Below are 14945 nucleotides of genomic sequence, written 5' to 3' on the forward strand. Positions count from 1 at the left end.
GAACTAAACTGATTTTTGTGTTTTGCACATCTATGTAAATATTACATATACGTGTATCAGATATGACTATAACTCTGAGACCAATTTTTAAGTGAATTTATTGTGTAGCATTGGATTTATTCAAAAGAATTTGGGTGCCTGGGTGGCTCAGTTGGTTGAGCATCCAACTCTTGATTTCAGCTCAGGTTATGATCTCAGGGTCCTGGGATTGAGCCCTGCATCTGGCTCCGTGCTCAATATGCAGAGTCTGCTTGTCCCTCTCCCTCTGCTCTTCCCACAGCTTGTGTGCTCTCTATCTCTCTCTAAAATAAATAAATAGATACTTTTTTTAAAAAAAGGATTTGTGTCATATGTATTAATAAAACAAACACCTGTCACCTCACCACCCTGCCTCGCCAACATATTCCCAGTACTGTCAAACTTCTTGTCTGCCCCTGACCTGTCCCATCATCTTGCTCTCCCCAGAAGTGATCACTACCTTGAAAATACTTTATTGACAATCATGCCAAACATCACCTAACCCATGAGAGTTCACCCCTTCAAAGTACTCAGTGCACTGCTCAGAATATTTTTGTTTGTTTGTTTTTTTTTTTTTTTTTTTTGCTCAGAATATTTTTGATTGGCCCTCATGGAATTACCTTCGGAGCCTCAGCATGTACTTCAAATATCATCACTTACAAGGATTTATTTTTCAAAACAGTGAAGTGCTAACAGCACTCCCTATCATTTATTCAATATTTATTATATACCAGGCACTGTTCTATGATCCCTGGATTTATAGCTTCCTTAGTCCTCACTATGCCCCCGAGTCTATTTTACATCTAAGCAATGGAGACTTAGCAAGGTGAGTAACTCATCCCGAGTCACCTGGTTAGTAAGTAGCAAAGCTAAGTAAGTCTGTCATTGTTGAAACCTCATCCTACTTACTGCTATGTAACCCTGAAAAAATCAGCTTGTGATCAAGGGGAAAAGTGGGGTTCATCAGGACAGGAAATACCACCTGTGATTAAAAAATAAAAGCAAAAGGCACCTGGGTTGCTCAGTGGTTAAGCACCTGCCTTTGGCTCAGGTTGTGATCCCGGGGTCCTGGGAAGTTCATGGAAAGGGTTTGGGGTTTGAATTGGATAAAGAGTCCCAGGGTGACTGTCTTGGAAAGGCTCAGCAAGGTTTGGAAATGTGAGCTTCAGGCTTGTTAAATTGTTAACACCATGCGTACATACCTGTCCTATCGCCTTTCCTACACAGGCCCTCCCCTGCTACATGAATCACTCTCGCCGCCAGTACACCACAGCATGTGAACCTTCTGTGTTGATAAAGAGGAAGACACAGAAGGTGATACCCAATATTTGATTCCACTAATCTTGCATTTCTCTTTAGAAACAAACACTGCTATCATGTCTGTGATCAAAAGATCCAACTAATTTTGACAAAAGTACAAAAATAATTCAATGGAGGATGATGGCGCTGAGCAGTGGAATAGCCATAGGCAAAAAAAAAAAAAAAAAGTGAACCTTGACTTCACATCATACCTCATGGAAAGAAACCTTATTCAAAATGGGTCACAGATTTTTAAAAATGTAAATGTTAAGAATGTAAAGCTGTGAAGTTTTTAGGAAAAAATAGGAGAATATCTTTGGGACCTAGAGCTAGGAGAGGCATTCTTAGACTTGACATCAAAAAAGGGATCCATAAAAGGAAAACTTGATCTTCCTGAAGTGCACGTGGTCATCTGCTTTGCTCCTCAAAAGATCCCATTGTACATAAAATATCCCATATTACAGGATGAGAAGCTACAGAGAGACAGCAAACCACATATCTTATAAAGGACTTGTAATGCAATATGTAAAGAACTCTCAAGAGTCAACAGTAAAAAGCCAACAATCCAACTAGAAAATGGGCAAAAGACATGAATGGAAATATGACATGTCTTTGCAGAGGGGGATGCACAGATGGCCAATGAGCATGCAAGAAAGTGTCATCTGCTATTCAGGAAATGCAAGTTAAAACCACAATAAGACATCAATATGTACCCACCAGAATGGCTAAAATTTAAAATGGTGACAACACCAAATGCTAGCAAGGATGTAGAGAAACTGGATCGCTCACACATTGCTGGGGGGGATGCAAAATGATGCAGCCACTCTGGCCAGCAGTTTGGCAAATTCTTATAAAACCAAACATGCAGCTGACACAGCAATTGCGCTCCTAGGCCTCTGCCCCAGAAAAATGAAGACTTAGGTACACATAAAAACATGTGCACAGACGCTCATCGCATTTTAATGCAGCCTCAAATTGCAGTAAGAGATATTTTAAGTTGGAGAGAAAATTTAAAATCAGCCATATTCATCAGTGCTTGCAAAAATAACTCCCTCCCCCCCTTAACACAATACAGTCAGTAGCTTAAAAATGCCTTTTATGAAATTCTTTTCTGCTTTGTAGATGATACAAATAAATGAATAATCAGGAAAAATTCTTACATGAAAAGAAGGGAAATTTTCCATTTGATTTATTAATATTCCAAGAAGAATTTCTAACACCTGAACTGGCTTTTGATAAAAGAGAAATAGAAAACCCCGTGGTTTAAAGGCAGAACCGCTTTCAGACGTTGGTCAAGAGCAGCAGTGTCTCCCCCCACAACATCCTAATTCCACTTGTCATTTAAATGAATCATCAGAAATTCCCATGTGGCTTTATTTCTTGCCTTTCTCATTAGAAAAGCACATAAACTTTAAACTTTACTTGTGCTAATGTTTAAAAACAAACCTTGCTATCTTATTTGCATAATATCCGAATATTGTTTGAAATCTTGCATTTATCTTAGTTAACTTTGAGCTCAGAGACACGCGAGCACTAACATGAGTTAAGCCTCATGGGGTGCTTAACTCCCCCTCCACTCTGAAATCCAGGCCCCCCTGCCGGACGCTTTTGTCATCATCACTGCTGGCCTGCGATGCCTGCCATGGGGGGAGAAGGGTCTCAATGGACCAGCCTATGCATTACAGCTTCCAGAATTGGAGGGATTCCTCCCTCAGTTTGGTGCCGAGTCCAAGCCTTAGCTTACTATGTGCCAGGCACTGTACTGAGCACCCTAATATGTTCATTTATTCCTTATAACCACCTTATGAAGTAACTAGTATTTTCCCCCATTTTACAGATAAGAAAAGTGATGCACAGGAAGGCAAATAAACTGCTCAAAATCTGCCAAACAGGTGGCAGAGGTAGGTTTCAGACTAAGCAACTCATAGTTCTTAGCTATGCTGTCTCCCAGATGAATTAATGAGTGGATGGATGGATGGGGGGATGGATGGATGGGTGGATATACAAATGATTGAATGAACAAATGAACAAGTTTGTCCCAACAAACAGAATCCCCATTAGTCTGGGAGCTCTATGGTTCTCAGGGACTATCTGTGGCCTCCACATGTCAGCATTTAGCCTTGTTCTGGCCCAGGACTAGCTTTTTCATGAATGTCATGGCTGCCAAGGTATAATATCATGAGTCCATGGTTGGGAGGCATGGGTTCTTATTTTGGCTGTACCACCAACTTGTTATATATTTTCAAGTAAATCAATGACCTATTTTCCCCACCTATAAAGGAGAGTGTTTAACTAGAATAGTCTCTAATATTTCACAATTCCAAGTGAAAGTCCATCAGCACGACCAGAAATATAGGAGATGGGCATGAATCAAACCTCATAGACATGGAGGGTGAGGCACTGGAGATCCCTGCAGAGGCTGTGTGTTGTTCAAAGTCATGGTCCAAGAGACCACAGTAGTGTTGTGTGGCTGCAGCTCAGGAAGAGGTAGCAGATGAGGCCAGAAAAGGTGAGCTGAGACTGATCCTCAAGGACTTACAGCACATGCTACATGCTGTGGTGTTGCAACTTTGTAGACAGTGGGAGACACTCAAGTTTTTTTTTTAACTCTGGCAAAAAAAATGCATAAAATATTCTTTTTTAAACCATTTTTATGTGAACTGTCCAGTGGCAGTAAATACATTCACATTCTTGTACAATCATCACCCCCAACCATCTCCAGAACTTTTCCATTTTCCCAAACTAAAATTCTGTGCCCATGAGACACTAATTCCCCATTTGCCCGTCCATCCTCTATCCCCTGGCAGCCACCTTATGACCTGTTTCTATGGATTTGACTATTCTGGATGCCTGAAAGTACAATCATCACAGTATTTGTCCTTTTGTGACTGGTCTATTTCACTTACATAATTTCCTCAAGACTTATCCATTCTATAGGACGCATCAGAATTTCCTTCCTTTTGAAGGCTTAATAATACTCTATTGCAGGATGCCTGGGTGGCATCAGTTGAGCACCTACCTTTGACCCAGGGTGTGATCCCGGAGACCAGGGATCGAGTCCTGCATCAGGTTCCCTTCTGGGAGCCTGCTTCTCCCTCTGCCTGTGTCTCTGCCTCTCTCTCTCTCTGTCTCTCCTGAATAAATAAATAAAATCTTAAAAAAAATATTCTATTGCATGTACACACCACCTTTTGTTTATCCATTCATCCATCCATGGACACTGGATTGTTTTCACCCTCTGGCTATTGCAAAGAACACTTCTATAAGGATGGATGTACAAATGTGTTTGAATTGAAAGATTTTGAGTAGCATACGGGCTGGACCAGATTTTTCTTTTAGAAAGTTCCACCTGGTGGTGCAGAAGAGGATGATGATGATAACAGCAATGAACATTTAATGAGTGCCTACTATATGCCAGGTGCTGTCTCAGGTGCCACACACATATGCACACGTAGTCCCCATCCTGTCTCACGCCTACTCCCTTGAGGTAGATGCTGTTATTGTTTCCCTCGAATGGAAAGAAGTTAAAGAATCTGCCCAAAGCTGCAGAAGATAGAGTATGTAATTGAATCAGGAAAGTCTGCCCTAGAACCTACCTGCTCTCATGATGGCTGGGAGAACAGGCTACAGAATGGAGGCCATTTGTGGGGCTGTTGGAATAACCCAGGCAGGAGTTGAAAAGAGTTGTGAGGTGAACTCAGGAAGCAGTGAAGGATGGACATGAGGGGAGAGATTGGAGAGTTTAGGAGGTTGGATGGACAAGCTCCTAGTGAATAAGTGGCCCTGGATGTGAGGAAGAGGAAGAAGTCTGTAGTGATACACAGCTTTTGAACTTGATCACAGAGGTGGAGAGTGGTGTCATTCATTAATGCAACATGAGTAAACTGTCAGGTAAGGTTGGGGGCGGGACGATTCTATTGAGCACCTGCTGGATCTGACATACCTACAGGACCTTAGATAAGAGTCAAATTCAATAGAAAAACCGTGTTGGAGGCACAGATGGAAAAGCCGTTGACAAAGGGAAGATTATGATCTTGGAAGCAGACGAGCTTGTTCATGAATCACGTGTGTAGAACTAAAAGAAGGGGGAGATTGAATCCAGGATTGAGAGTCACAAAGCCAGGATAGAGGACACACTAGGGTTTGTAAATTTTAGAACCCACGTGGCAGCATGGAGATAGGGGATGGGGATAAGGCCCCATTGCATTGTCTTACGTTCCATTTATCCCATTTGGGGGAACACCAATGGTTAAGGGCTGAGTCTTCAAAGAGAAAACAGCAGACATCTGCAGCGAAACATCAGAAGGATAGGAAGACATGGAAGCCAAGGCAGGAGGAAGTTTCCAGAAGAGAGGTGTCATTTGCTTCACAGAGAGCAAAAGCAAAGTGCCTCACAATGTCCCCTGACTTTTGCAGTTAACATCACTGGTGGCTCTGGAAAGAGCCATTCCATTGAAGAGGTGGAAGCAGCAGCCAGATTGCCTGGAGTGAGGCAGGAAGGGGAAGTTGGAGCATCCATGGGGTGCAGAAGCATACCTGGGGAGGAGAGGAACTGACCCCGGGCCACTGGAGGGCCCCTGAGGAACTGTGGGCACATTCACAGCATGGGAGGGGACTCTGTTGAGGGTGCCCAGAGGATAACCATGGGGCCAGGCCCAGTGGGGGCAGGGCATGGGGCTGCGATACGGTGCATGCACACAATCATCTACCTTCAGTAGGAAGGCCACCCCGGAACAGAGAGGGACAGTAAAGAATGTGCGTCTAAGGAACAGACTGTGGGAAAGCTGGAGGCTTCCAAAATTGAAAATGCCCAGTGCCAGGTGTGGATGCAGGGAGACCCAAGTTCTTCTTGAGAAGTCATTTGGGAAAGTCATGAGGTATAAAGTCATAGCTGGTGCCCATCGACTCGATGAAGTCAGTTTGGAGAATTCACCCTAGGGACAAATGAAAAGAAAAGCATGCACCCAAATGTGCTTGTGGCATGTTGTTTACAATAGTATTTTTTTAAAAAGCCCATGTGGCTAACGGTATGGAAACTAGTTAATTATGGAACATATGCTCAATGGGTGGAATATTATGAGGTCATTAAAATCATAATTATGACGCTTAGAACTGCACTGAAAACTGATTATGACAGTAAATGGAAAACCCATTGGGAAATCGTATGTATACTCTAATTGCAACCACATGAAATATGCCTTCACGTGAAAACACACCACAATAGAATTCCTTTTTTTTTTTTCACAATAGAATTCCTAAAAATGATACTAGCTGTTGGCTGGGGATAATGGTAAGATGACTTGTTTTCTTTCTCCACGTGGTAGGCTCCTTCTGAATCCTAATGCTACAGGTGCTGGTTAGAAAGATAAAAAACTAGTGTTGCATGTTCTGAGGCATTACCTCACCCAAAAGAGACCAGGGCTGATGCTCCCCCGTCCGTACTCCGATGGTACTGAGGTCCGCTGAGATGGATTTCATGGGGTGCAGTGATTCTGTCAGGCCCCCCTCCCATGGGATGTCGGCACTGAGTGTGCAGAGTAACCACTGGGCCTCCTGCGATTGGTGGTCAGCAGCACGCGGTGCACTGGGTGCTTCGGCAGGAGACACGCGGCCAAGCTCTGAACCGCATTCGTAGCCCAGGGGGGCTTGGCCCAGGGGGGCTTGGCGGGGGGAGAGGCCTCTGCCGAGCCTGGACCCATGAGCCAGGGAGGTTCTCCCTAGGCAGGGGCTAGTCCTCACTCGGCGGATGCTCTGCTGCTCCCCAGCCTCTCTCCCCGAAGGCTCGCAGGGAATGAGGCCCAACGCCTTATTTCTGGGTCTCGGGCTCTTATTATTGGTCTTTTTCTTCTTCTTCTTCTTCTTTTTTTATTTTTTATTTTTTGCCTTTTCTTTTAAGTCCTCCCTTTTTCTTTTCTTTTTTTTTTTTTTCTACATTAACATTTAGAGAGCTTATTAGAGGTTCAAAACATTGATGTAAATACATGTTTTGAAATGAAGTCAGACAGTCGCAGGTCCATGTTGAGCCGCAGGACAGCTTGAGGCGGAACCGTGGGGACCCGTCCTCCTCCTGCACGTGCAAGGGTTTTCCTTCATTAGAAGAAGCTGCTGTAAGTACAGTTTCAGCTTCTAGTCTTCTCTAACAGTTCACCTTTCATTCAAAGAAATCAAGGCAATAAGAGGGAATTATACGTTCAGAATGTAAGCGTCGGAAAAATCAGAATTTGGAAATTCATTTGCAATAGGTGGATTTTAAAATACAATTAGTGCCTGATGTTCTCAAGAGGCCCTACAAGGCACTGAGTCACCGAGAGGAAATTCTGGAAGGGGGCAGGAATCCCACTCCTCCGGCCTCTGCCAGCACTGAGCTGCTTATTCGATTGTAAACTACCCCATCTTGTGGCTGAACAAGGGAACTCAGAGCTGGAAACCTGGACACTCGTCACAGCCCAATCACTGTTCTCTCCTATCAAAGTTACGAATGAGCTGTAAAAAATCGAAACCACACTTAAAAGAAAAAAGTGAAATGTATCAATACTTTCATTGTCTAGAGCTATCGAGACACATATTTTATAAGTCGAGTGTAGGCACCCGACCCTGGCACGTTCTTCTATGTAAGAAATAGTGGTTACCATGTGCCTGTTTTCACTTCAAATGAATCACCCCCATCCCAACACGGTTCAGGAGAGAGAAGTAATTGGTGTTTGGTTTGCAGGTTGGAATAAAAATGGAGTATTTTCATATCAGTTAGGGTAGCCACGGCCTCCGTGGGCCTCAGCTTCCCGATCTGTTGCAGGGGGAAGGGGTGGGTAGAGTCCCACCGGGGAATCCTGATCCTGCCCCCAGCCCTTCTGGTGCCCGTGGTCTCACACCGGTTCCGCACGTTTATGGTGCTGCCCTGGGGAAGCATTTGGTCTGCAACAGTTAGTAAATGATTCTTTCTTTTCTTAAAATATTTTATTTATTTATTTGAGAGAGAGCGAGCATATGAGCGGGGGAAACGGGTAGAGGGAGATGCAGACTCCCCATGGAGCGGGGAGCCCGACAAGGAGCTCAATCCCAGGACCCTGGGATCACCATCTGAGCCCAAGGCAGACGATTAGCTGAATGAGCCATGCAGGCGCCCCAGTAAATTACTCTTAGGTTCTCCTCCGCTTGAGACAGTCAAGGATTCTGTTCCTATCCTGAGAGCCAGTGGTTCTCAAAGTGTGGTCCTTGGACACTGGTAGCATCAGCCTCCGAAACACAAACTCCCGGGGCCTTTCTGACCCCCTGAATCAGAAACTCAGGGAGGCGGGACCTGGATGTGGCCTAACAAGCCTCCCTGGTGACTCTGATGAACGCTTAAGTTTGCCATAAATGAAACATCCCATCCGTTCTTACTCGCTTATCTCTCACCTCACTATTAGTTTTCAAAGTTTCCCCTCCATGCAGGACTGGGGTACTGCAGTCCATCGGGTCATAATACGTGTTATAATATTAATTGGTCCTGCAGTTAGTGGCAAGGATGCCACTGATAAAGGAACAGGGCAGAGTAACATCAGCTTTAGATGAATCAAGAATGACTTGAATCAGGACCTGGCTTTCCAAGTCGAGTCTGAACCTTTTCTCTACCTCCACCGTTAGCACTGGGTCCAATAGCATCGCGCCACCTAATTTGGCACAGGAGCCCCCTGTCTGGCCTCCCTGCTCTCCCACCCCACTTCCTACAGCCACTGCCGGGCACATCAGCCTCTGCTTAGAACGATCGTGACTCCCCTGAACCTCCAAGACAAATTACTGCCTAAGTAACTTGAGGGCCCTATATCCACCCCCTACCATCTCTCTGGCCTCATCTTCTACTATTTCTACCCACCCTCCCACCCTCTGCTCCAGCCACATCTGCCTGTTCCTGGTCTCACCTCAGGGCCTTTGCATAAACCAGCCCTTGCCTGCAGCCCTCTGGTCCCGGATGTACCTGTTGCTCACTGTCCTGCTGCCTCCACATCCCCTCTTAAACTGGCTCCTTGTGACTTCACTATTAAAGCTGCAGCCTCTCTGCCTCCTCCTCGATCCCTGCTTCTTCCCTGCTTCTTGGCACTTTCCACACCAGGTACCTGACTTAGTTTACTGTTTGTGTCCTGGGTGGAACGGGAGCCCCGAGAGCGTCAGAATTTTGTTTTCTGCTCTGGGACATCCTCAGCCACTTCACACGGGGCTGCAGGGAGTAGTGGTCACTTGCTGGGTAAGTGAAGGAGCATCTGGGCATCTCTGGCTGGGAGGGACCCTACTCCTCTTGGAGGGGCGTCAGCCCGTGAACAACAGGAAGATGGAACTCCACTGGGGAAGGACGTGCTAGCGTGACCCAGGGGGGGCCTTAGTCTCCCGTGTGGTCGGGCTCTTTCCTGTCCAGCTGAACTTGGATTCAGAATCCTCCCGGTACAGAGATCCTCAGTCCTGCACCCAGTAGATCCATCCATGCGCTGTGCCCAAGGCTTTGGCTCAAAGGGGCTCATAAGGCAATATGTGTCAAAAGGAACTTTCTTCTTTTGCTGTTGTTTTTTAGTTTTGAGTTAAAAGTTGCACATCACAGAGTCAAATCCCTCCTTCTGGAAGTGAGCTTTTATGGCAGAGCCTCGGGGAGGTGCAAAATTATCCCACACAAACTCTTCTTCAGGCCCGGCCTGCCATGGAAACAGCTCAAGAGAAGCCTGGGTTGCATTTGGGAATTCAATTTACAGATCTAGCCCAGAAGTCCTTGCCTCCTGTGACTCCATGATGTGCTTGGAACAGCTCCCTGGGACCTCTGCCCAGCACCTTGAGGGCTGGCACCAGCTTGATCTCATTCTTTCCAAGACTCTGGTATAGAAGTAACAGTAACGTAGATTCAATACACACCTGTATTAGTTTTCTATGTCTGCTGTGACAAACCAGAAGTTTAATGGCTACAAATAGCCCAAATGTATTATCTTTACGGTTCTGTAGATGAGAAATCCACCTGTGAAGGTTTAGTCTCACCAGGCTAAAGCCAGGGTGTGGGTAGTCTGTGTTCCTTTCTGGACATACATCCCACCTTACCATTAAGGCTAGGAATTCATTTGCTGACTAGATTAAAAATAGGGAATATGACATCGATTATTCAATGTTTAAATTTTCCTTTATAATTTTCCTAACTGAAAGGAAATATATAGATTTACTGAGCCACGAGCAAGTTTTTGTTACTTTGCTAATTCAGCTCAGAAGTTAAGTAAACGGTTGGACAATGTTTGAAAAGACTCCAGTACTATAATGAAATAATGATAGGTATACACTAGGTATGTTGAAAAAAATTTTTTTATTGAAGTATAGTTGACACACAGTGCTATATCACTCTCAAGGGTACAACACAGTGACCCGAGTCTATACGTCACGCTATGCTCACCACGAAGGTAGCTCCCGTGTCTCACCATACGTGCTATTACAATACCCTTGACTCGATCCCCTATACCGTACCTTTCATCCTGGTGACCAAGTCATTCCTATAACAGGAAGGCTGTGGCTCCCCTGCCCTTTCTCCCATTCTGCCCAGCCCCTGCCACCCCTCTGGGAACCACCAGTTTGTTCTCTGTATTTATGGGCCTGTTTCTGCTTTTTGTTTGTTTGTTTTATTTTGTTTTTTAGATTCCGCATATAAGTGAAATTGCATGGTATTTGTCTTTCTCTGTCTGACTCATCTCACTTAGCACAATACCTTCTAGGTCCATCTGTGTTGTAGAAAATGATAAGTTCTCCCCTTTTTTTATAGCTGAGTAATATTCCATTATGTATGTGTATAAATATATAAAATGTGTCATAAATTTAAAACACCCATTGATTTACTCTGAAGCCACTAGAGTCCTCAAGCCTCACAAGCACTGGGTCATACTCCACACATAGCATGACATCTCAGCTCCCATTCCAGTCTTACCCATGAGTAGGCTCCATTTTGTGGAAGGAGCTAAGTTTGTAGTTTAAAGATCTGCTTCAGAGTTTTGGGTGGCTTATTGTTGGCCTCCAGATTCTCCCTTCAAGCCCTCTGAGGTCTGAAAGGATTTCTACCCATCAGCTAGGAAGTTCTAGAGAAGGAGCAGCGTGTGCAGACAAGGAAGGGTAAGATGCTGATCGTGAGCTGCCACTTTTCTTAACACACCACCCTTCGTCCATTCAGATCCCAAGTTCAGAGGCAGGCTGGGTGGAAGGCAGGTGGAGGGAGGGAATTCAGGAAGGTTTGGACCGGGAGAGATCTCAGAAGGTGGTGCCTTGCAGACAGTCAGAAACACCTATCACATATGTGTGACAATAACTGGGGCTTATATTTAGGGAGCTTCTAGGCAAAGGCCAAAATTAATCCATTGTGCTTTTTAAAACAAGCATTTCAAAGGTAGGAACAAGAAAATCAGAAATTAAGTAAGTTGACTGGACGATTTTGAATTTGTCTCATCTCAGTAAACTCAATGGGAATTCTTAGCTTGGTGGCAAGTAGAAGCCCCAGCCCACGGATTAACTTTAGGGGTACTGTGAACCCCTCAATGTGATTGTATGATATTGCCAGTACAGGACGCTTTTCTAGGGCGAGAGAGTCCTTTGCTTTCATCTGATTCCATTTGGCCACCATGGACTAGTAGAATTGTTATATGGTTTAAATTAGCATCATCTGGAAAGAAAGCAAGTGCCGACGGTGTGCCTGATGGCCTCTAGCCTGGATGATATTTGTTTGCAAACATGTCTGTAGAGAAAACCCCCGGCATCTGTGTGTCGGGCCACAACTAACAAAGCCTTTGTCATAGTCTGTGAGCAAGGTCAAGGCAAAGAGAAACGGGAGGACCCCTAGAAACCACAAATCTCAAACAAGCCAATTAAAGCCAAGTCAACTTACAGACAAAGAAATAATCGTAGTGTCGTCCTCAGGGACCCCGTGACACATCCAGTTAGTGTTGTTTTCCTATTGATTCTGTTCGCAGAAGAAAAGTCCCGGGTAGAATGACCATCCATGTCACCTGCCTCTCTCTAAACCCGGGAACGCTCGATAAACTTGTCACCACATATGATAAAAAGACCCATGTGATTCCAAGATAAGATCAGAGTGGGCTCTGTAATATCCCATACCTGGGGCTTTCCATCACCTCTGCTACCAGCAATGTTAGCGTCCACACATCTGCACTCTGTTCGTAGGAGCAGGCCAGGTTGCAAAGCATCTGACACAGGAAACCTGCCCTCTGGCTTTGGGAGCCATAAATCTTGGTTTTGTCACCTGGCCAAATTAGTCCAGATTTCTTGGTCCATTCATATACAGTTTGGGGTAGTCTAATCGGGGAGCAGCCGAGATACCCCAAATCACACAAGGGTGGCCCATGAACCATCAAAAACATAGCGATTTGGCAAACATCTGTGTCCATGGAAGGTAGTGCTAGAGTCACCTTTAATTTCCTTGACATGTTTGAAGATGCCATCTATGGACTCAGCCCACTGGGTTTGTCTGCAATATCGTCCTGGTGTGTCACCCAAGAAGGTTTTCAATATAAAGGGAAACATTTCCACCTATTGTCTTTATCTGGGCAAGGGACAGTCTTTGACCTTCTATAGAGGTTTTCCCAGGCCCAGTAACTCACCTGAAGAAGAGGCAGAGGGACAGTTCTCTAGGAGCGGACACCATACCCTGCCATTCAGCTGTTTCCCATACTTAGTCCACTACGTGTTCACATTGGCAGGAAAGAAAACCAGTTCAGATTCTTTTGCACTATTTTGGATGTTGACGTAGTCAACAGTCATATTCATTAGTCAACACAGCCAGCGTTTGGTAAACTGACAAGAGGGGCTGTTGGGTCGGTGCCCAACCTGTTGGAAAGGTTACATTGGTGAGAGCAAGATACAGGTGGAAAGAGAGCCATTGTGGAAACTCAGAGGGAGCAGGGGACACGCTGCTCAGCCTTCTAACAAATGATTAACAAATGTGGGGGGTTATGTTCATTAATAACAAAAGAGGTGTGTGTGTGTGTGTGTGTGTGTGTGTGTGTGTGTGTGTGTGTGTGTAGGGCCTTAAAAGAGAAGGGAAGGGATGGGTGGAAGCAAGTTTAATAACCAATGATCTTGGGAACAGTGGTCTACTTGGTGACACGGCCTCTAGGAGTGCAGACAGCACCGAGTCCATCTTTGGCGCTCCACCTTGGTCACGCCCTGGGGTGACCTGCCTCAGGGCCACATGTTCCAGGTGGTGCAGAGGGTTAATGTAAGCCCTGCCCCAGGTACGGGAAGGCTTGTTCTGATCTTCCCTATGGTGGCACCCAGAAGGCTCCACTTTAGGTAACTAGTGGTGATCCCCTGGTGCACAGACGGCCACAATTTAGGCAACTACCTTGTGACCGCACCGCCATGATCCTCATCCTATAAAAGTTGGGGATTAAGGTCTGGACTGGAGAGATAATAGATGAAGGGGGCCCTGAGTTCCCCCCCCTTTTGGTGAGTTACCCCAAATAAGACTCTGTAAACGGTATGGAGTGGCTTGCTTATGTTGTGGTCTCCAAGTGCCTACTCAGTGGGGAGGATATTTTGCTGATCTTTCTCCACCCTCTGACAAGTGGTGAGCTAGGCACAGAGCGGAAATGAAACAAGCACGAATAAAGGGGTGGTGCTGGGGGCAGCTTGCCGTCCTCACTGAGGGCGGGACAGCCAGGGGTCTGTGCAGGAAACCCCAAACTGGCCAGACACCACTCATGGGGAGACTTGGCCAGGTGTTCTGGATCAATGTGTGAGTATGGGGCTGGGGGCACCCTGCCAAGGTCCCAGGGACTGATCGATGTCTCATCCGAAACAGTAGAGAAGGAAAAGTGACAAGCTGTTGGGGTGGGGGAGGGGGCTTGGTTATCTCCTGTGTGCTAGGAGATGCCAGGGAAAGGAGGGGATGGGGCGGGCCAGGCAAGTGCTGGCTTTAGAAAAGCCTGTACGAGCCACAGGGTTGTGTGCAAGAGAAGGCCTGGAAATCCTGGCAGTGGCCGGCACAGGTGCGTGGGCACGGACTGAAGTGAGACCTAGTGTGTCTTGGGAGAGCTGGGGCCCCGGAGCCGTGGTCCCTGGGACCAAGACTCCCCTGATGAGGAGGACTCGGTCCTGGAAGAAGAGGAGGAGGTGCAGGGCCCTTTGATTTAGGCGGAAAACCAGGCCAATTGTGAGCCTGGGCAGGACCGAGGAGTCCCACTAGTCACAAGGTGACCTGAAGGAATATTCTGCTGCTGAATTCATGGAGCTAAGGTGCCACTTGAAGTCAAAGGCCAAGAAGGGGTGGCTGTTTGGGTGTCAGGACTGTGGGAAACCAGGGGAGATGGTATTGTATTAAATGGGTTTGAGATACCAAAAATGGCCTCGGTCTGTGCTCCACTTGCGTGGGACAAAGGTTGCCTGCCTCAGGCTTGGGCGCTAACTTGATCCATGACATCAGCCTGACCTTGAGATTACTTGGCCTCACGAAGGGGCCGCTCCATCCCCTCCCTTACGCTGGCCCTCTCTAGAACCGCAGGAAACTACACGTGAACTGGGAATGAAGCATGCCATGTACACCCAGCACTTCAGAGGCCCAGACGCAGGATGGTTTTCCTCTGGTGTGAAGGACTGTGTCGTACAGTCAGGCCCAGAGGCCATGG

Source organism: Vulpes vulpes, chromosome 16 (genome assembly GCF_048418805.1).
Source record: "Vulpes vulpes isolate BD-2025 chromosome 16, VulVul3, whole genome shotgun sequence".
Lineage (NCBI taxonomy): Eukaryota > Metazoa > Chordata > Mammalia > Carnivora > Canidae > Vulpes > Vulpes vulpes.